Here is a 21101-nt window from a genome sequence, read left to right on the forward strand (position 1 = left end):
CCTATTTATCTCTAATCTATTTCTCTCTTTTCTCTATCTCTCATCTATCTCTCATCCATCCATCTATCTCTAATCTATTTCTCTCTCTCTCTCTTCTATCATCTATCATCTCTATATCTATCATCCATATCTATCTATCTATCATCTACTACCTGTTTATCTCTAATCTGTTTCTCTTTATCATCTATCTCTCATCCATCCATCCATCTATCTATCTCTAATCTATTTCTCTCTCTCTTCTATCATCTATCATCTCTATATCTATCATCCATATCTATTTATCATCTACTACCTATTCATCTCTAATCTATATCTCTCTTCTATCTATCTATCATCTACTACCTGTTTATCTCTAATCTGTTTCTCTTTTCTCTATCATCTATCTCTCATCCATCCATCCATCTATCTATCTTTAATCTATTTCTCTCTCTCTTCTATCATCTATCATCTCTATATCTATCATCCATATCTATTTATCATCTACTACCTATTCATCTCTAATCTATTTCTCTCTTCTATCTAATCTATCTATCGCTCTCTCTCTCTCTCTCTAATCTATTTCCTCTCTCTCTTATCTATCATCTCTATATCTATCTATCTATCTATCTATCTATCTATCTATCTATCTATCTATCTATCTATCTTCCTTCTACCTATTTATCTCTAATCTATTTCTCTCCTCTCTCTCTCTCTCTCTCTCTCTCTCACACACACACACACACACATCTATCTCTCATATCTCTCTCTCTCTGCCTATCTGTCTCTATCTCTATTTCTCGACCATTTCTATCTCTAGGATGCAGTTTTAGGACAACCATGACCTGGATGATTGAGAATCTCCCTAGACATATAGATTCTCTAGTAAAATTAGATTCAAAGAATTGATTAAATTAACTTGAGGGTTACCATTTATCACCATTTCTATTGGACCAGTGTTCTTCAGATTTCAAGATACAACTCCCCTTTGCTCCAATTGGCTGAAAAGGAAACCATATCAACCAATAAACTCAATGTCAGATTGTTGCCTTCCTGTTGGCACCATACACAAAAGCGTGTATCTTTGCCCCTGGAACGAACAATGTGACACTGTTATGCTGGCCCAATCATTCCTTCTGCTCATTTGTGACCTATCCTGGCAGGAGATGAAAGGCTAGCAGCATCAAATGGCCCAAGCTGGGGCAATGCCAACTGGCTAAGGAACTGAAGATATTCAGGAGAAACTCTTAAGGTAGGTAAATCTGAAGCTTCGTCCTAGGGAAATATTCTAAAGAAATTGAGTTTGAGTTGGAGACCCCTGGTGTAGGAGATGAATGGGATGCAGGGACTCCAATTCAGACATTCACTGGGGTTTTTTTTAAAACAGTTTTTATTCGTTTATAATATAATATACAAAAGTCTATGGAGATTTTCTCAGTCATTCAGGTCATGGTTGTCCCTGGTTTTTCTTTGAAGACATTTCACTTCTTGAGCTGAAGAAGCTTCTTGGATGAGAAGCGAAACATCATAAAAACAAACAAACCAGAAAGTCCAGTTGCCTCCTGAAAAAAACCACCTTCTTTGAGATAACATACAAAGGAAATACAAAAGCAAATAAGTAAGGGAAGTAGGGAAGGAAAAAGGGAAAGAAAAGAGGGGAAAAAAAAAAGACATGACTTCTTGGGAGAGGGAGGGAATTGGGCTTTTGCAGTATCCTTCCCCCAGGAGTGCAGAAGGAAAGGGGATTTTGCAGTATCCTTTCCCCAGGAGTGGAGAGGGAATGGGGATTTTGCAGTATCCTTTCCCTGCCATGCCCACTAAGCCACGCCCACCAAGCCATGCCCACAGAACTGCTAGTAAAACAAATTTGAATTTCACCACTGCCAGGGACACTGGAACCATGATAAATATGAACCAATTGCCAACTTTCCAAATTTCAATCGGGTGACCATGGGATGCTGCAGTGGTTGTAAGTCACTTTTTTCAGTGCCGTTGTAACGTCAAATGGTCACTAAATGAATCCTTGTAAACTGAGGTCTACCTGTATGAAGTTTGCTCCTAAATGTGTTTGTAAAAGTTTTTGAGAAAGCAAAGGAAGATTAGAAATTGGATGCGGGGAAATGCAGGTCACCCCATCAAGTTTTGATTTAGGATCTGGCCACAATTAAAAACTGATCTAAACACATTACAGAAATATAATGACTTGAAACCTGATTGTGGAGTATCAGTTACTAATGGAGTAGGGCAGTGGTGGGATTCAGATAATTTAACAACCGGTTTGCCCAGGGTCAGGTTGGCCATTGTGCAAGGCATGGCCTGCCCCCGTCCTCCAGCTCTGCCGCACATACAGGACGAGCCTCCAGTGACGGCCAACCTGACCCTGGATAAACCGGTTATTAAATTACCCCTCCCCCTTGCCTGCTATCAAAGTGGATTCTGAGCGCTGCACTGCAATTGTTCTGTCTCCGTCCTCACTCTGGAGTAACGAGCTGGCCTTCAGCCAGTGGATACACATCTCTTATCAGTCCTGGCCGGGGGGAAAACACAGCTGCCTGCCAAAAAGTTCAAACAGATTAAGACTTCAGCTCACTTCGACACGGTTCAGCTAATTTGCTTCCTGTAGAACTGAGAGCAGTCCCAAAACTCTTTATATATCCTGTGGGGTGGGGCTCCTGCCCCACCCTTCTCTTTGATGACGCCTCCTCTCTAATCTTCTGAAGCGTGGATTGATCCAGGCTTGATTGGTATGGTTATCAGCTGCATCTGTAGGTGTAGCCTGAGGAAGGGAGGAATCGGGGGATGACGGCCTCATTACATCCTCCGACTGGTCTGGTTCTGGCTCCTGGAGCTGAGCCAAAGGAATTGGTGCCCCCGAGGTAAGCCTTACCGGCCCTTCCCTCTCACTCTCAGAGTCACTTTCGGGCATGGGGCCAGGTTCGGAGGCTGGAGCCATAACAGCAATGGAGAAATGGGAAATGGAGTGGCTGGCACGACGGAAGGAAGAGGAGCAGGAGAAGAGAGAGGGAAAGTGGCCTTCTGCTTCTCACACGCTGGCCTCTTTGTTGCCTGTTTCTTCATTGCAGCGCAGCACCCAGGATCCACTTTGATAGCGGGGTGGGTGGGTGATTTAACAACCGGTTCTCAAGAACCGGTGCAAACCGGCTGAATCCCACCACTGGAGTAGGGACCCTTCCCTGTCTGCAAAATTGTATTTTTCTGCCTGACCAGAACAGTCTCATTCTGTGATGACCCGGGGCGTGACACAAAGGCAACACAGCCAGAGAACCGACATGAGTCCCTTTATTATCACCCACTGTGCCCCCAAAGTCCCTGTCAACTCTCTGGCCTGGAGAGAGCTCTTCCAGCAACCTGTAATAATCTTTGGCTGGCAATACTTCAGTCCCAAATGTTGTAAGCAGAAAACTTCCAACAAAAAATCCAAAGGCAGGACAAGGTAATTAATCCGGCAGGGCAAGCAAAATAAGGAATTCCACAAGTAAAGTAGCACGGCAATAAATCAAGCCAGTTGGGAGGATGCCAGGATTCAAAGAAACACCAGATAAACTCAGTGTTTGTTCCCCACAACCACCCCTCCCATTTGCCTTTCCTTTTAAACTCCATCAGCCCCTGTGCCTTGTAAAGAGGATCAGGTCCCTTTCCTCCCTCGTAAGCCACGCAACCCACGTTGCTCTCTTCTCCGTTCCTCCCTGCGCTGCCTAGGATGAGGAGCGGGTGGGCCTTGGTCTTCATCTGAACCCCCTCTCCCTTTTTCTACCACTCCCCTGCTCTGCCCAGCCTGACTTTGCTCTTCCCCAGTTTCTTCCACAGCCAATGGATCCAGTCTCTGTCAGCCTTTGGATTCAGACTCCGACAGGGACATGACACATCCCTGCAATAGCTTCTATGTTCCTAATCTAATCCCAAATAGTTAACCTGATTTCTATGAGGCACTGCACCAGAATAAATCTCTCATTTGTGTTTGATTAGCAAATAGGACAATTTTTCATTGGAAGCAATGCAAAACTTCTAAAAATTTCTCCCTGTCTCCTCTAGAGGAGAAATGTGGACTATGAACTAAAAAGATGGAAACGTAACTGCCAAGGGCCAGATGTTGTGGCATATTAGAAACTGCAATGAAATTATGCTGCCTGCTGTGCCGAGTAACCCGCCCAATTTTATATTCTGACATGGCGGAGTATCATTTGATGCCACTGTTCCTTCGTTTCCAGTCTCATAAAGGGAGTTTTCAGTTATTTCTAGCAATCTACTGTGCAGATGAATCTAGATTCTTTAAATATGAAAGTTGGAAAGTGGTTTTTTTTTAATCGTACCTTGCTCGCTGATCCCATTAAGAGCTGTGGTGGTGCAGTGATTAGAATGCAGTACTGCAGGCTAACTCTACCCACAGCCATGAGTTCAATCCTGACTGGCTCAAGGTTGACTCAGCCTTCCATCCTTCTGAAGTCAGTAAATTGAGAACCCAGTTTGCTGACGGAACTATGAATCTGGCTGCCCCATAGACTTCGTTTCTCAGAGGGTCAAAAAAATTGGATCACAGGTCCCCAGGATACGACAACTGCAGAGATGGGCTTCAGCAGGTGCTGACCAGTTCTGGAGAACTGGTAGTGAAAATTTTGAGTAGTTCGGAGAACCGGTAGTAAAAATTCTGACTGGCCCCACCCCCATCTGTTCTCTGCCTCCCAAGTCCCAGCTGATCGGGAGGAAATGGGGATTTTGCAGTAACCTTCCCCTGCCATGCCCACAAAGCCACGCCCACAAAGCCATGCCACGCCCACAAAGCCACGACCACAGAACTGGTAATAAATTTTTTTGAAACCCACCACTAGACAACTGTCATAAATACGAGCCAGTTGCCAAGTGTCCGGATTTTGATCACATGACCACAGGGACCGCTGCAGCGGTCGTAATGTTAAAAATGGTCATGTCACTTTTTCCAGTGCTGTTCGGTCACTAGGCAAATGGTTGTAAGTCAAGGACGACCTGGGTTTCAGAAAAGTGTGGACTTTACTTCCAAGTACAATCTTTCTCCAAATCAAAAGTGTGATTCAAGTGTTCAGTTCATTGAACTGATCCCTGAGATCAGCAGGAGTTTAGTATTCCAAAGTGATCTTATGTGATTCTTACTGGATCAAGTTGTCTGAAAAAAATCCTACCTTTCCAACTTCCACCAGATGTCACTCCACCACTGTTATTTCCCCCCACGACACAAACTGTCTTCTGTTCTGTTTTTATAAGAAGCCTTACCAATAATATTTGGGGCTCTACAGCCTTTTGGTGAAGGAAGCATTTATGGCTTTAAAACTCACCCGCTGTTAACAGGAGCACTTCTGTCTTACCGTGGATTCAGTTCCCCAATTCTACAAGGGTATTTTGAAGAGGATCTAGAAGGGATTGTTAGAATTATCTCACATATTCCTTCTGCATGTTCATTTCCTTTCCTTCCTTCCTTTCCTTCCTCCCTGTGTGAGAGTGACTAACCAAAAGTCATTTAATGAGAATGCAAGTGTCAGGCCTGCCTCAGTCTGATCCCATAAGGAAGTAAAACTCTCGACTCCATTTGAAATGAAAAGGCACTTTTATAAGAGATGCTGATTGCAGTAAAGCAGGACTGTCAAAATCCCGGCCCGTGGGCCAGATGCATCACGCACTGGCCACGCCCACACCCAGTTTAGCGAAGGGGGGGGAAAGTCCTGATACGTCACGTGACAGTGCCGTGACGGCGTGAGTTTCACACCCCTGCAGTAGAGTCAAGCAGAGTCTAAAATTCCTGTGAACCAAATGTTGTGCCTTGCCCGCCCTCCTCTCCTCAGCCGGGCCCCTCCCATCTCCTGCTATCTGAGCCAGAGACTGATGGTGAAGAAGAATGGCCTGGCATGCCTCCAGCCCCCAGCCCTGGCCCCATGCTCGGACAGACTGAGCAAACAAACCTCCCTACAGCGTGTGAGCACGAAGCCAGCCATGAGCTAGAATTGCTGGCAGCTGAGCAGGAGGATGAAAAGTGGACAGATCCCCGCTTCCGGAGAATGGAGAGGCGACGTCAGCAAAAGGAAGGGAGGGGCAGGCCTGGATAAGTGCTGAGTCATGGAGCCACACCCCATGGCCTATATAAAGGATCTGCTTTTTGGCATTCCTTGAGTCAGGCAAAGTCACATCTGGTTGCTGAAGTCACACCTTGGATTCCTGCCTGCCCTGAGAACTCTGACAGGACTTTGGCAAAGCTGCAGAGGCTTCATGGCCACGCTTGATACAGACTTCCCAGACCCGGCCGTCAGAGGAGGAGTGGGACACGACACCAATACAAAACTAAACCCCTGGTTTCCCCTGGCTCTCCTCCCATGGTCTGTCCGAGCATAGCCAATCAAGCACTGCCGTGATGTTATGAGAAACTCTGAGGTGTTTGAGCTGGTGAAATTCCACCCTTGGGGCAAATGGCCTTGAAGATGCCAGTGTGGCATCTAGATTCCAAGCTGCTCTGCTCTTCCTCAATTGTCAATTTCCTTTTCCTAATTTCCCATCATAAAAGCATACAGCAAATTGTACATTTGTTCCCCCCTCCTTTCCCCATTGATGACAGAACGCCGGCGAAGCACCAAGCCAAAGCTGGTGGTTCTGACAGCAAATTCTTCCATATAGTCTAAAACCTTAAGCCCATTGTCAGTATTGAACTGGGAAGGCTTCTTCTCTTGGTAATCTAAGTCGATGTCGTGTCCCACTCCCACTCTGACACACGAGTCAAGGAAGTCCGTAACAGACTTGGCAACGAAGCCTTTGCAGCTTGCCAAGTTCCTTTGAGGTTTATCAGGGCAGGCAGGAGTCCAAGTTGTGACTTCAGCGATAGAGTCCGATATCAGCAAACTAGATAAGACTTTGCTTGACTCAAGGTTGGAATGCCAAAAGTAGGTCTTTTATATAGGCTGTGGGGTGTGGCTCCGTGACTCAGCATTTATCCAGTCCTGCCCCTCCCTTCCTTCTGCTGGTGTCGCCTCTCAGATCTCCGGAAGCGAGGGTCCTCCCACTTTGAATTGTGTTCAGCTGGATCTGCTGTCAGTAATTCCAGCGCCTGGCTGGCTTCCTCTGACAGTTGAGCCAAAGAAACACACACCGTATGAGTGAGGTTTATCGGGCTTGTTTTTTCACTCCTGGCATCCTCTCCGGGCATGGGGCCAGGGCCGGGGGCTGGAGGCATGACAGGCCGTTCATCTTCATTATCAGACTCAGAGTCTGATAACAGGCCCGGTTGGAGACGGGAGGGGCCCGGCTGAGGAGAGGAGGGGAGGACGAGTCACAACAATCAGGGGTCTCCAACCAAGGAGTTGAAGTCCACAAGTCTTAAAGGGACCAAGGTTGGAGACCCCTGATCTAAGTCACTAGGAGGGGGAACTTTCTTTAGGTGCTACTGAAGTACAGTATATGAAGTCTCAACTTAAATCTGTTCATTTAGTGACCATTCAAAGTTAAAACGGGACTGAAAAAAGTCACTAATTTAACAGCGGCAGTGATTCACTTAACAAATTTATCAAGGAAGGTTGTAAAACAGGGCAAAATTCACTTAATAAATGTCTCACTTTACAACATAAATTTTGCACTTAATTGTGCTCATAAATTGTGGACTACTTGTATTCACCTTGCCAGACCAACACCCTTTGCAACTGTAGGGGGAGTCAATAATATTTGATAAAGACCTGCCTGCCTAGGTTTCAAAGGGTTTTCAGCAATGGCGATGGCGGATGGCAGGAGGAAGAATCCCTGGGAAAACCTCTTGTATCTTAACATGTTCTAGGCTGTGAGTTCTAGTGTTGTGCCTTGTCCTCCCTCCTCTTCTCAGCTGGGCCCCTCCCGTCTCCACCCGGGCCTGTTATCAGACTCCAAGTCTGATAATGAAGATGAACGGCTGTCATGCCTCCAGCCCCCGGCCCTGGCCCCATGCCCGGAGAGGATTCCAGGAATGAACAAACAAACCCGATAAACCTCACTCCTACAGCGTGTGGGCAGGAAGCCAGCCATGTGCTGGAATTACTGACAGCAGATCCAGCTTCCAGAGATCTGAGAGGCGATGCAGCAGAAGGAAGGGAGGGGCAGGCCTGGATAAATGCTGAGTCATGGAGCCATACCCCACAGCCTATATAAAGGACCTGCTTGTGGCATTCCAACCTTGAGTCAAGCAAAGTCTCATCTAGTTTGCTGCTATCGGACTCCATCGCTGAAGTCACAACTTGGACTCCTGCCTGCCCTGATAAACCTCGAAGGAATTTGACAAGCTGCAGAGGCTTCGTTGCCACGTTTGATACGGACTTCCTAGACCCGGTCGTCGGAGGGGGAGGGGGACACGACATCTAATCCTGCCTGAGGGATGAAAGCCAACTAGGTGACTTTGGGCCAGTCCTTCTCTCTAAGCCCAATCCACCTCACAGGGTTGTTTTATGTGGGGGGAAAAATAGGAGGCGGCAGGAATATTTTGTGTGTTCATACCTTGAGTTAAGACATAACCGGTATATCTTCAATCCCTCCTCTCTGTTCAGATAGCAGATTTAAGTTTTTACCTCAGGTGTCATAATCAGAAAAGGTGCTGCAGAATGACTGGATTTTTGCTTTCAAGCATCAGGAATATGTCAGTACACATTCCTCCTACTTGATAGGATGCAAAAATAGAATGTTAGTTTGCAGGACAGCGTTTAGAGCAGAAATAGCAGTCTTCCAAGATTTGAGGGGCTGCCACAAGGAAGAGGGGGTTAATCTGTTCTCCAAAGCACCTGAAGGCAGGACAAGAAGCAATGGATGGAAATTTTATTTTTATTTATTTTATTTATTTTATTTATTTGTCAATCATATATAAGATAACAGGTAAAAGTATAACTATAATTTGGATACATGAAAAGAGTAAGTAAAAAAGGAATATTAGGACAGGGACGGTAGGCATACAGGTGCACTTATGCACTTATTACAGACCTCTTAGAAATGGGGTGAGGTCAACAGTAGACAGTTTAAGCTTGAAGTTTTGGGGGTTTGTGGGAAAGAAACTACAGAGTCAGGGAGTGCATTCTAGGCATTGACCACTCTGTTACTGAAGTCATATTTTCTGCAATCGAGTTTACCTTAAATTTGTATCTATTGTGTGCCCGTGTATCATTGTGGTTGAAGCTGAAGTAGTCACTGACTGGTAGGACGTTGTGGTAGATAATTTTATGTACTACGCTTAGGTCAGACTGAAGTCGGCGTAGTTCTAAGTTGTCTAAGCCCAAAATTTGAAGTCTGATGGCATAAGGTATTTTGTTGTGGGTAGAGGAGTGGAGGACTCTACTCGTGAAATATCTCTGGACTCTCTCGATTGTATTTAGGTCTGATATGCAGTGCGGGTTCCAGACAGATGAGCTGTATTCGAGAATTGGTCTAGCAAATGTTTTGCATGCTCTAGTTAGTAGTATAATATTACCAGCGAAGAAGCTACACAAGATTAACAACTCTTAGTGCCTTTTTGGCAATGTTGTTGCAGTGTTTTTTTGGCAATGTTGTTACAATTAATCAAGGACAAATCCAACCTAGAATTTAGGAGATACTTCCTGACAATAGGGACAGTTAACCAATGGAGCACCTTGCCTCCAGAAGTTGGAGGCAAAACCATCACTGGAAGTTTTTCAGAGGAGATTGGACAGACATTTGTGTTCAGGATAATATAGGGTCTCCTGCTTGAGCAGTGGGGGTGGACTAGAAGACCTCCAAGGTCCCTTCCAATTCTGTTATTCTGTACATTCTAGTCTGTAAAGAATAGTGTCAGCAAAACTGGGATCAAATGTGGACTTTGGATTTTAAATGCTATATCAACCAACATTTCCTTCCTTCCTTCCTTCCTTCCTTCCTTCCTTCCTTCCTTCCTTCCTTCCTTCCTTCCTTCCTTCCTTCCCTCCCTCCCTCCCCCCTCCTTCCTTCCTTCTCTCCCTCCCTCTTTCCTTCCTTCCTTCCTTCCTTCCCTCCCTCCTTCCTTCCCTCCTTTCTTCCTTCCTTCCCTCCCTCCCTCTTTCCTTTTCCTTCCTTCCTTCCCTCCCTCCTTTCTTCCTTCCTTCTTTCCCTCCTTCCTTCCTTCCTTCCTTCCTCCCTTCCCTCCTTCCTTCCTTCCTTCCTTCCTTCCTTCCTTCCCTCCCTCCCTCTCTCCCTCCCTCCCTCCTTCAGACAGCAACTGAGATATCCCTCATTACAATTTATGAGAATTGCTTCAGAACTTGTCAAATATGTCTTTAGGACTAGGGAAAGCACCTGCTAAGATCATCGTGTCAATCTATAATATAGCAAGTTGCAAGGTAACGGAAGGACAACATCATCATCATCATCATCATCATCATCATCATCATCATCATCATCATCATTATTATTATTATTATTATTATCATCATCATCTAATCTCTGTTGGGGAGATCATGAATCTCAAATACATGGTTGTTTCTTTTTCTGCGAAGAACCACAACCGTTGCGTTAGATCTCAAGCCTCTCTGCAAATCAGCTTTTTGACGTGAACTTTTCTTAAACGTTGAGATGCAAGCATGTGAAATAGGCCCTCTGCACATGCCCAAGTATCCGGCAACCTCTAGGGCTGAATCCTGGCAAGCCCCATGTGCAACTAACCCAAATTTTTATTTCCATAACGTGCTGTTTTTTTTTTTTTAAAGTACTATCTTACAACAAGAGCAGCTGGAATGACAGTTATAACCTCTAATGATGGAGAGAAAATTGTGTTATAAAACCCTCAGCTGGATAGCTACATGGCTCAAGGCAATTCCCCTTCTTCCTTTTCTTTCCTTTTTTTTCCTTTTTCCTTTTTCCTTTTTTAAAAAAAGGCAATGTTAGAGTAACAGGAGAATAGATGTTTATTAAACATTCTGCCCATTAAAAATATATTATTCTTCATTGGTCATTCCATGTGAAGTGATGCCAGGCTGTTTATCACACTCTCCACCTGGGATGGGGTGTGTGAAAAATCTGGCAAGCGCGTTTGACAAGCCCGCAGCCTCGTAATCCAGCAGGCCATCAAACAATAAATACATTTCAACGGGCAGAAATTAAAATCAGCCGGCTTCCCCTGGCCAGGGGGCTCGTGCATAACATGGCTGGGGAGGAGTTGTCTGCCACCATAGCTCAGCAGGCTGTCTCTGCTGTCCGTCGAGCCTGGCCATGAAGCCGACGTTCCAAAAAGTCATAATTGTGTCTTGTGTCTGAATTTGTGCGGATGAGTCATAACGAGGCCGAGAGAACAGAGAAGGAGGGAAATGGAAATGGAAAAGAAACCTGATCAATTATTCCAGCGCCGTTTCCTAGCTCGGCAGCATTCAGCAGCCTCCTTCAACCAGATGCCCTCCAGATGGGTTAGCTATGGTGGACTGGATTTATGGATTTGGTAGCCCCTTACGCACATGGAGGACACCAGCTTGGGAAGGGTGTGGCACGGGGCTTCGATCGGCCTCCCCTAATGCTGTCTAAGAACTCAGATGGCAGCAGTTATGTCCGTCAGGAGGATGCCAAGTTTGGAGGTGTGGAAATCAGAGAGATATGAGGCCAAGAAGAGGGAGAAGAGAGGCCGGCTTACGACTCACAAACAGAAAAGGCATCACCAGCCGAGAGGACAAACGATGACCACCAGGTGCACTGAAATGAGCACGTGCTAATTAACCTCTATAATGCCGATTTAGGAACAATGCCTGCGATTTAAACAGAGATACATTCTCGGCAGAACGGAGCAGAGAGGGTGGCCATCTGTGCCCTTGTTTTGCTCACTTTCCAGGTACCACAGTTTATCCGTGGGCCACTTCAAGAGCAATTCCTTAACATCAGTGGGTGAAATGCTCCCGGTTCGGACCGGTTTGCCCAATCCGGTAGCGGGTGGTTCGAAGAACCGGTAGCAAAATCCTGTTCCCCACATGCCCAGCTGAGCTGCACCATCATCAGAGGTTTGTTAAAACTTTTAAAAGCATTTTTCTTGACGAAAAATGCTTTTAAAGATTGAAAAAAACTCACAATTGTGTAAGCAAGCATAATAATAATAATAAGCAGCTCTTTGACTTCAGTTATAGAAGAGGAGAAGAGAGGCCGGCTTACGACTCACAAACAGAAAAGGCATCACCAGCCGAGAGGACAAACGATGACCACCAGGTGCACTGAAATGAGCACGTGCTAATTAACCTCTATTATGCCAATTTAGGAACAATGCCTGCGATTTAAACAGAGATACATTCTCGGCAGAACGGAGCAGAGAGGGTGGCCATCTGTGCCCTTGTTTTGCTCACTTTCCAGGTACCACAGTTTATCCGTGGGCCACTTCAAGAGCAATTCCTTAACATCAGTGGGTGAAATGCTCCCGGTTCGGACCGGTTTGCTCAATCCGGTAGTGGGTGGTTCGAAGAACCGGTAGCAAAAATCCCTGTTCCCCCCACACATGCCCAGCTGAGCTGCACCATCATCAGAGGGTTTGTTAAAAACTTTTAAAAGCATTTTTTCTTCGGCCGAAAAAATGCTTTTAAAAGTTGAAAAAAAAAGCTCACAATTGTGTAAGCAAGCATAATAATAATAATAATAAGCAGCTCTTTGACTTCAGTTATAGAAGAGGAGAAGACAATAACAAGGTTGGTGGGCTTCAAGAGATCCCTATTAGTGCTCAAGAAGCCAGAAATGGCAGGTAAACTGAAAAGTAGATTTTATCTTTTCTATCTTACAATCTGTCCTGCACAGATTTCTCTCCATATAATTTTCTGTAATGTGTAAACAGAGAGATTATTATTATTTTTTTGATAAAATCTGGCAATCCGTTTTATTTCCTCTGACAAAAATTTGCAATAAATAAAGAATGAGTACTCTGGATAACCAGGAAAGTATAAAGATGGTTTGGCACAGTCAAGATTGCAAGATTCTGATAAAGGTAAAGGTTCCCCTCGCACATATGTGCTAGTCATTCCTGACTCTAGGGGGCAGTGCTCATCTCTTGTTTCAAAGCCAAAGAGCCAGCGCTGTCCGAAGATGTCTCCGTGGTCATGTGGCCGGCATGACTCAACGCCAAAGGCGCACGGAACGCTGTTACCTTCCCACCAAATGGTCCCTATTTTTCTACTTGCATTTTTTACGTGCTTTGGAACTGCTAGGTTGGCAGAAGCTGGGACAAGTAACAGGAGCTCACCCCATTACACGGCAGCACTAGGGATTCGAACCGCTGAACTGCCAACCTTTCTATCAACAAGCTCAGCGTCTTAGCCCCTGAGCGTCCCTGAGATTCTGATAGCTGATTTTAATTCTTAATATAACACGGTGGTTGAGTGAATCTGGCTTCTCCATTGACTTTACTTATGAGGAGGCCGCAAAAGCGGATCACGTGATACCTCCCCGCACCCCCCCCCAGGACCCTGCAACTTTCATAAATACGAGTCAGTTGCCAAGCGTCGGAATTCTGATCACATGACCGTGGAGATGCTGGAACGGTCATAAGCAATGGTGAAATCCTCCGCAAATTGCTACCGGTTCGCTGCCTGCGTATGCGTCATGCGCATCAAACATGCCCTGTGTGCATGCACAGTGCACGCCAGATGCATTCTGCGTGTGCATGTGCATTGCGTGCCAAATGCACATTGCGCATGCATGCGCAGTAATACTAAAAGTGCGCTTTGCATGGAAAAAAGAGCCGTTTGAAGGTAAGTAGAACAGCGAGGGGGGCGAAACAGCTGTGCCGTGAGATTTAGATTTGCTAGAAAGCAGGATTTCCTGCTTTCTAGCTACCGTATATACTTGAGTATAAGCCGAGTTTTTCAGCACGTTTTTTGTGCTGAAAAACGTCCTAAACTTATACTGGTCTCTCTGACTTATACTCAGTTTTGTTTTTAAGCCTCGGCTTATACTCAGTATATCGGCTTATCTCGAGTTTTTTTTCTTTTTCACATTTTGCGGATGACGGGGAAGCCCTGCGGTGCAGTGAGAGGGCGGGCGGGGGCCGCCAGCCTTCTCAGCTGAGGAGGAGGGTTTCCCCAACGGTGGGTGCCTCATTTCCACCCTGGGCTTATACTCGAGTCCCCAGTTTACCCCAGTTTTTGGGGTAAAATTGGGGACCTCGGCTTATACTCGGATCGGCTTATATTCGAGTATATACGGTAATCTAAATCAGGCAGGCACAGCTGATTGTCGGAAATACTGGTAGCTTTTTTTTCCTACTGATTCGCCTGAACAGGTGCTGACTGGTAGAATTTCACTCCTAGTTGTAAGTGTGAAAAACGATCTTGGGTCACTTTTTGCGGTGCTGTTGTAGCTATAGCAGGGGTCACCAACCTTTCGGACCTCAGGGACCACTAAATTCATAATTTTAAATCCTGTGGACCACTAATGTGATCTGCCAAATGACCGGCTGGGTGGGCGTGGCAAGATGGTCATGTGACTGGGTGGGCGTGGCCAACTCAATGTCACTCATGTGGAGAGGCACCTTGCCAGCCTCTGCTCGCCACTCCTCGCCTGCCCGCCTGGGCTCTTTAGGGCCCCAACGGAAAGCAGTTGTTGGAGCTAAGCAGCCACCATGAGAAAGAGTTGGCAAAACAGCTCAGTTCAAATTGGATCTGACTGAGAAGGAGGCTCAGCAGAAGCACCTCACTGAGGACTAGGAGCATAGGCTTTCCAAGCAGAGGGAAGACCTGAGAGAGTGCAAGGCCAGGTACCGCCGCCAGGCAGCTCAACGGGTTGAGATGGTCAGCCAGTTCCAGGCCATGATGCAGTCCCACTGGAACAAGGCCCTCTGGCTCTTCGCCACCAGCGATGCTTCCCTCCAACCTCTGCCCAAAGCCCTGCACCAGGAGGCTGAAGCAGACCCCAAGTTGGAATTTCTGTCCCACTCCAACCCACATAAAAAGACCCGGAAGGAGGAGACTCTTTGCAACAACACAAATGTTAATTGCATGTATCCGGCCCAGGGGCCTTAGTTTGAGGACCCCTGATTTAGTGCAATATAAAAAATGCAAATAGTTTTTCTGGGGACCGCCAAAATTTTCTCACGGACCACCAATTGGTGACCACTGAGCTATAGTGCCAGTCACTAAACGAATGATTATAAGTCGAGGAGTCTCTATACCGAATGGGTGAGAGAATGGTGAACTTGAAGAAAGGCTGGTTCCAAATGTTCATTTCAAAACTCGCTCGCTTGCATTGTTTCAGTTCATCGAGAAAGCAAAACTGACAAAACATGACTAATAAATCACCTTGCTTAATTCCGAATGAGAGAGAGAGAGACAGCCAGTTTGGCAAGGTGGTTAGGACACCAGACTAGAAACTGGGATTCCGTGAATTCTAGATCTGCCTTAGGCGCAAAGCCCATTGGGTGACCGTGAGCCAGTCACCCAATTTCTCAGTCCTAGAGAACAAGGAAGGGCAAAACTGGTTCTAAAAAAAAGCTTGCCAAGAAAACTGCAGGAATTGTCCATGCTGTTGCCAGGAGTTAATACTTGACTGGAAGCAGAGATGGGTTTCACATCATTTTACTACCGGTTCGCCGTGCGCTGAAAATGTGAGTATGCAGCCTTCCACGCATACGCTTTGCTCGCTTGTGTGGCTTGCACGCATGTACGCAGCTTAGAAAACATGGTTAAATAGGACGGCATAGCGCCGGGGCGGGTGGGCATGCCCACCCACAGGTCATCATTCCCGGTTCACCCGAATTGGTCCTGTCTGAATATCACCTCTGATTGGAAGGCACCAAAAGATCCAAATAATTCCCCCCACCCCGCCCCTCCCTGCTCAAAGTCATGATATATTTGTAATTTGTGGATGGATGGATACATGAGAGATTTTCACTGCATTCCGAGGGATGTCTAGTCAGACAATCCACGGATTAGGAGTTATCTAATCAATAACATAATGATGTATTCCTGTGGTTTGGTTCACTGCTTGAGTTCACATCTTGTTAACTGTGGTTTATTACAGCATACTGTTGGTAAGCCCACATAAACAGATAGCTTATAGCAAACTGCTGATGTTCTTGGAAGGAATGAGGCCCTTTTCCCTGGCTTTTATTTTAGAATAGAATAGAATAGAATAGAATTTTATTGGCCAAGTGTGATTGGACACACAAGGAATTTGTCTTGGTGCATTTTAGCCTGTGAGGTGAGTTTAAGAGTGGGAAAAGAAAAAAGAGCAACCCAGGAGGTCTCTTTCTCAGAATTACGCGATAACAAGAGCTGGAAGGGACCTAATCCAACTCCCTGCTCAAGCAGGAGAGCCTATTTCATTTCAGACAAGGGATTGTTCAATTCATTTCAGACGGGAGTCTGCCATCTGCACCTCTATAACTGTCTGGTTCGGTTCTGCAACCCAGCAAGACGGACACAGACTTCAGAGGATCATTACAACTGCAGAAAAAACAATGGCTACCAACCTGCCTTTCATTGAGGACCTGTATACTGCACGAGTCAAAAAGAGGGCTGTGAAAATATTTACAGACCCCTCACATCCTGGACATAAACTGTTTCAACTCCTACCCTCAAAACGACGCTATAGAGCACTGCACACCAGAACAACTAGACACAAGAACAGTTTTTTCTCAAACACCATCACTCTGCTAAACAAATCATTCCCTCAAAACTGTCAAACTAGTTACTAAGTCTACTATTAATCTTCTCATCGTTCCCATCACCCATCTCCTTCCACTTATGACTGTATGACTGTAACTTTGTTGCTTGTATCCTTATGATTTATATTGATATTGATTGTTTCCTGATTGCTTATTTCTACCCTATGATGATCATTAAGTGTTGTACCTTAGAATTCTTGATGATCTTTCCTTTTATGTACAATGAGAGCGTATTCAGCAAGACAAATTTCTTGTGTGTCTAATCACACTTGGCCAATAAAAAATTCTATTCTATTCTATTCTATTCTATTCTATTCTATTCTATTCTATTCTATTCTATTCTATTCTATTCTATTCTATTCTTTAAAATCCCCCAGTGTTAGAGCACCCACAACTTCTAGAGGTAAATTGTTCCACTGATTAAGTGTTCTAACGCTCATAAGGAAATGTCTCCTTAGTTCTAGGTTGCTTCTCCCCTTGATTAGTTTCCACCCATTTCTTCTTGTCCTGCCGTCAGGGGCTTTGGAGAATAGCTCGACTCCCTCTTCTTTGTGGCAGCCCCTGTTTTCCTGAAAATAAGACCCAACTGGAAAATAAGACCTAGCATGATTTTTCAGGATGCTCGTAATATAAGCCCTGCCCCCAAAACAAGCCCCAGTTAAGATTGTCAGCCAGATGGATGCATTTAGTACTGTATTTCCCCCCCCCCAAATAAGACCTAACTGGAAAATAAGCCCTAATGCGTCTTTTGGAGCAAAAATTAATATAAGACCCAGTCTTATTTTTGGGAAAACATGGTAGCAATCATCAATTATATAACTTGCCTCCAGAAGTTGTAAATACTCCAACACTGGAAGTTTTTAAGAAGAGACTGTACAACCATTTGTCTGAAATGGTATAGGGCAGTAATGGCTAACCTTTTTACCATCGCGTGCCAAAAGTGGGAGGAGTGCGGGGTGGGGGTTGCATGCGCATGTGCCCACACCCATAATTCTATGCACTCCGCCCTTCTGCGCATGCGCGTGTGACCCCCCCCGCTTTTGGCATGCAATGGCATGGTGGGCCCGTTTTTCGCCCATCCCAGTCTCCAAAGCCTTTCTAGGAGCCTGGGGAGGGCGAAAACGGCCTTCTCCCCCCCCGGCCCTCCAGAGGCCGGAGACAGCTTGTTTCCTTACTTCTGGTGCGTCCAGAAGGCCCGAAAATAGAGCTGAGCTCATGTGCCCACCAATATGGCTCTGCGTGCCACAGGTTCGCCATCAGGGGTATAGGGTTTCCTTCCTAAGCAGCGGGTTGGATTAGAAGACCTCCAAGGTCCCTTCCAACTCTGTTATTCTATTGTATACTTAAACCACCTTGGGTGTAAATCTATCTGTTCCTCTAAAGGAGTTATTGGAAAACATGTATTCATATTGCATGTGTGTTTTAACTCCGAAGCAAATGTCACATTTTCTTTTTCACAATATTTACGCTGCCCACAAGCTCTCTTGGTCAAGTCACCGAAGACTTTGTGGATAGTGAAATTTCCAAGATGTGCTGAGCTTTCCTTTTTAACCTTTCATAAAACGTTGTGATCTTTATGGACTGTATCATATTGTGCCATAATGTGCTTTATTGTCCACAGAATAAGCTTTTCTTAAAGATAATTGGAAAGCTGGAAATGGCTGCGATCAGATTATTATTTTTTTTTTTTAGAACCCACATTATTTCTGAAATGGGGCTGGTGTGTAATAATGACCCTATCCGTTCAAGATTTAAGATTTGTCTTGGCAGGGGGAAATTGATCCATTTCACCTTTGTCTAATGGAAAATTTTATCTTGGATTATCTGTTTATGTAAATGAATGTTCCTATGAAAAGAGAACTTGAGAGGACTGTAAATCTCTCTGACACTTCGGTTTAATAGGGGGGAAATTGGAAGGGAGGCTAGTATTTATCTGTCTGAAATTGGTTATAAAAACAAAATTATTTGCATGTACTCTGGCATCTGATGTTCGCTGCAATTTCATTATGCTTTTGAATCACGCAGGGTTGCAATAGCAATTGGAAACTTCCTTTTTCTTTTTGTAGATTACAAATTCTTGGGTTTGTTGTTGTCAGGCGAATCTATAGAGCCAACAGGTTTAACGTTGATCTGATGTTAAACATCTACCTTCAGTGACCGCTGATAGTGGTTTCTCTAACTTCCACCTCCCTCCGGAGAAAAAGTTTCCCATATTGTGACGTCAATAGCACTGTGGTCTCCTTGATATAAGGAAGAATGATAGAAGGTCCTGATGTTATGGCATGAGTAACTTACGTACCTGATATTCCAGGGCTGGGGGAGAATCGAGACAAGAGACGGCAGCAAAGCTTATGTCAAATGCACCCATGCAAACTTTGAGTGCAGACTAGGGCAAAATCTTATCTAGGTTAGACCCATTTTCCAAGAAGTAGAAATGGAAAGAAACAGAATATTGACATATTGACACAGAGAGAGGATGACAGTGGAGGTTTTTAAGAAGAGATTGGAGAACAATTTATTTGAAAATGGTATAGGGTTTCCTGCTTGAGCAGGGGGTTGGACTAGAAGACCTCCAAGGTCCCTTCCAACTCTGTTTTCTGTTAATCTGAGAGATGATAGTTAAATAGATAGACAGACAGACACACACACACACAGAGAGAGAGAGAGAGAGAGAGAGAGAGACGGAAAGACAGACAGAGAAAGAGACAGACAGACAGCAACAGCAACAGAGACAGAGAGAGACAGACAGACAGAGAAAGAGAGGCGCAGGCAGGCAGACAGACAGAGACAGATAGAGTGAGAGTGAGAGCGAGACACAGAGAGAGAAAGAGGCAGAGACACAGAGAAAGACAGAAAGACATACAGAGACAGACAGAGACAGAGATAGAGACGGAGAGAGAGACAGACAGACAGAGAGACACAGAGAAAGAGAGAGAGAGATGGAAAGACAGAAAGACACACATAGAGAGGCAGATAAAGACACAGAGAGAGGGAGAGACAGACACAGACAGAGACAGAGAGACACAGAGAAAGAGAGAGAGAGATGGAAAGACAGAAAGACACACATAAAGAGGCAGAGAGAGAGAGAGAGAGAAAGAGAGAGAGAGAGAAAGAGAGAGAGAGAGAGAGAGAAAGAGGCATTGCTGATCCTTAGTGTTGTATCTGAAGCAGCTGGCCAATTTCTCTACAAATGGGTACAGGTAGTCCCCCCTTCATGGATTACTGCCTTGTCGTGGCGAAGGGGCTTGCGTAGCTCAATGAAGCTATGAGCTATGCCGTGGAGGGACATTCAAGATGGACAGGTCATAGCAGAGAGTTCTGACAAAACGTGATCCACTTGGGAAGGAAATGGCAACCCACTCCAGTATCTTTGTCATGAAAACCCCATGGACAGTAGGAAAAATGATATGACACCGGAAGATGAGCCCCTCAGGTCAGAAGGTGTCCAATATGCTATTTATTTTATTTTATTTTATTTTATTTTATTAATCGAACTTATATACCGCACCATCTCCCGTAGGACTCAGGGCGGTTCACAGGCATATTAAAACAGTACAATAAATAAACATTAAAACCCAATTAAAACTAGATAATATCATGGCCTGATCACTAAAAAATAAAAAACCTATAAAAACCCCATTAAGATATGCTAAAACCTTTTATCTTAGGCTAGTCCTGCACGCTGAAACAATAGCGTCTTCAGTTCCGTCTGAAGGTCCGGAGGTGGTAGTTGTCGTAATCCTGGAGGAGCTCGTTCCACAGGGCTGGTGCCGCCACAGAAGGCCCTCCTGGGGCCGCCAACCTACACTGTTTGGTCGGCGGCACCTGAGAGGCCCACTCTGTGGGGCGCACAGGTCGTTGGGAGGCAATCGGCAGAAGGCGGTCTCGAAGGTATCGGTCCTAAGCCATGGGCGCTTTAAAGGTGGTCACCAAAACCTTGAATTGCACCCGAAAGACTACCGGTAGCCAGTGCAGGCCGCGCAGGATAGGTGTTATATGGGAGCAACGCGGTGCTCCCTCTATCACCCGCGCGGCCGCATTCTGGACTAACTGGAGCCTCCGGGTGCTCTTCAAGGGGAGCCCCATGTAGAGAGCATTGCAATAGTCCAGGCGGGAAGTGAGTGGGCTACTGGGGAAGAGCGGAGGGCTAGTACTAGCAGCACCAGAAAGAGTGAAGCGACTGGGCCAAAGCCGAAAGGACGCTCAGCTGTGGATGTATCTGGTGGTGAAAGGAAAAGTCCGATGCTGTAAAGATTTTTTTCTCCATAGGAACCTGGAATGTAAGATCCATGAATCAAGGCAAGCTGGACGTGGTAAAACAAGAGATGACAAGACTGAACATCAACCTCTTAGGAATCAGTGAACTAAAATGGACAAGAATGGGTGAATTTAATTCAGTTGACCATCAGGTATACTTCTGCGGGCAGGAATCCCTCAGAAGAAATGGAGTAGCCTTCATAATCAATAAAAGAGTAGGAAAAGCAATACTGGGCTACAATCCACAAAATGACAGAATGATCTCAGTTCGAAT

General features: G+C 45.3%; 1 protein-coding gene across 1 annotated transcript in view; it reads left to right on the plus strand.

Moving 5' to 3' along the window:
• BMP2K (BMP2 inducible kinase) overlaps positions 1-21101 on the plus strand; it is a 192240-nt gene that overhangs the window by 91198 nt on the left and 79941 nt on the right. The window lies entirely within an intron of this gene.

This window comes from Ahaetulla prasina, chromosome 8, assembly GCF_028640845.1.
Source record: "Ahaetulla prasina isolate Xishuangbanna chromosome 8, ASM2864084v1, whole genome shotgun sequence".
NCBI lineage: Eukaryota > Metazoa > Chordata > Lepidosauria > Squamata > Colubridae > Ahaetulla > Ahaetulla prasina.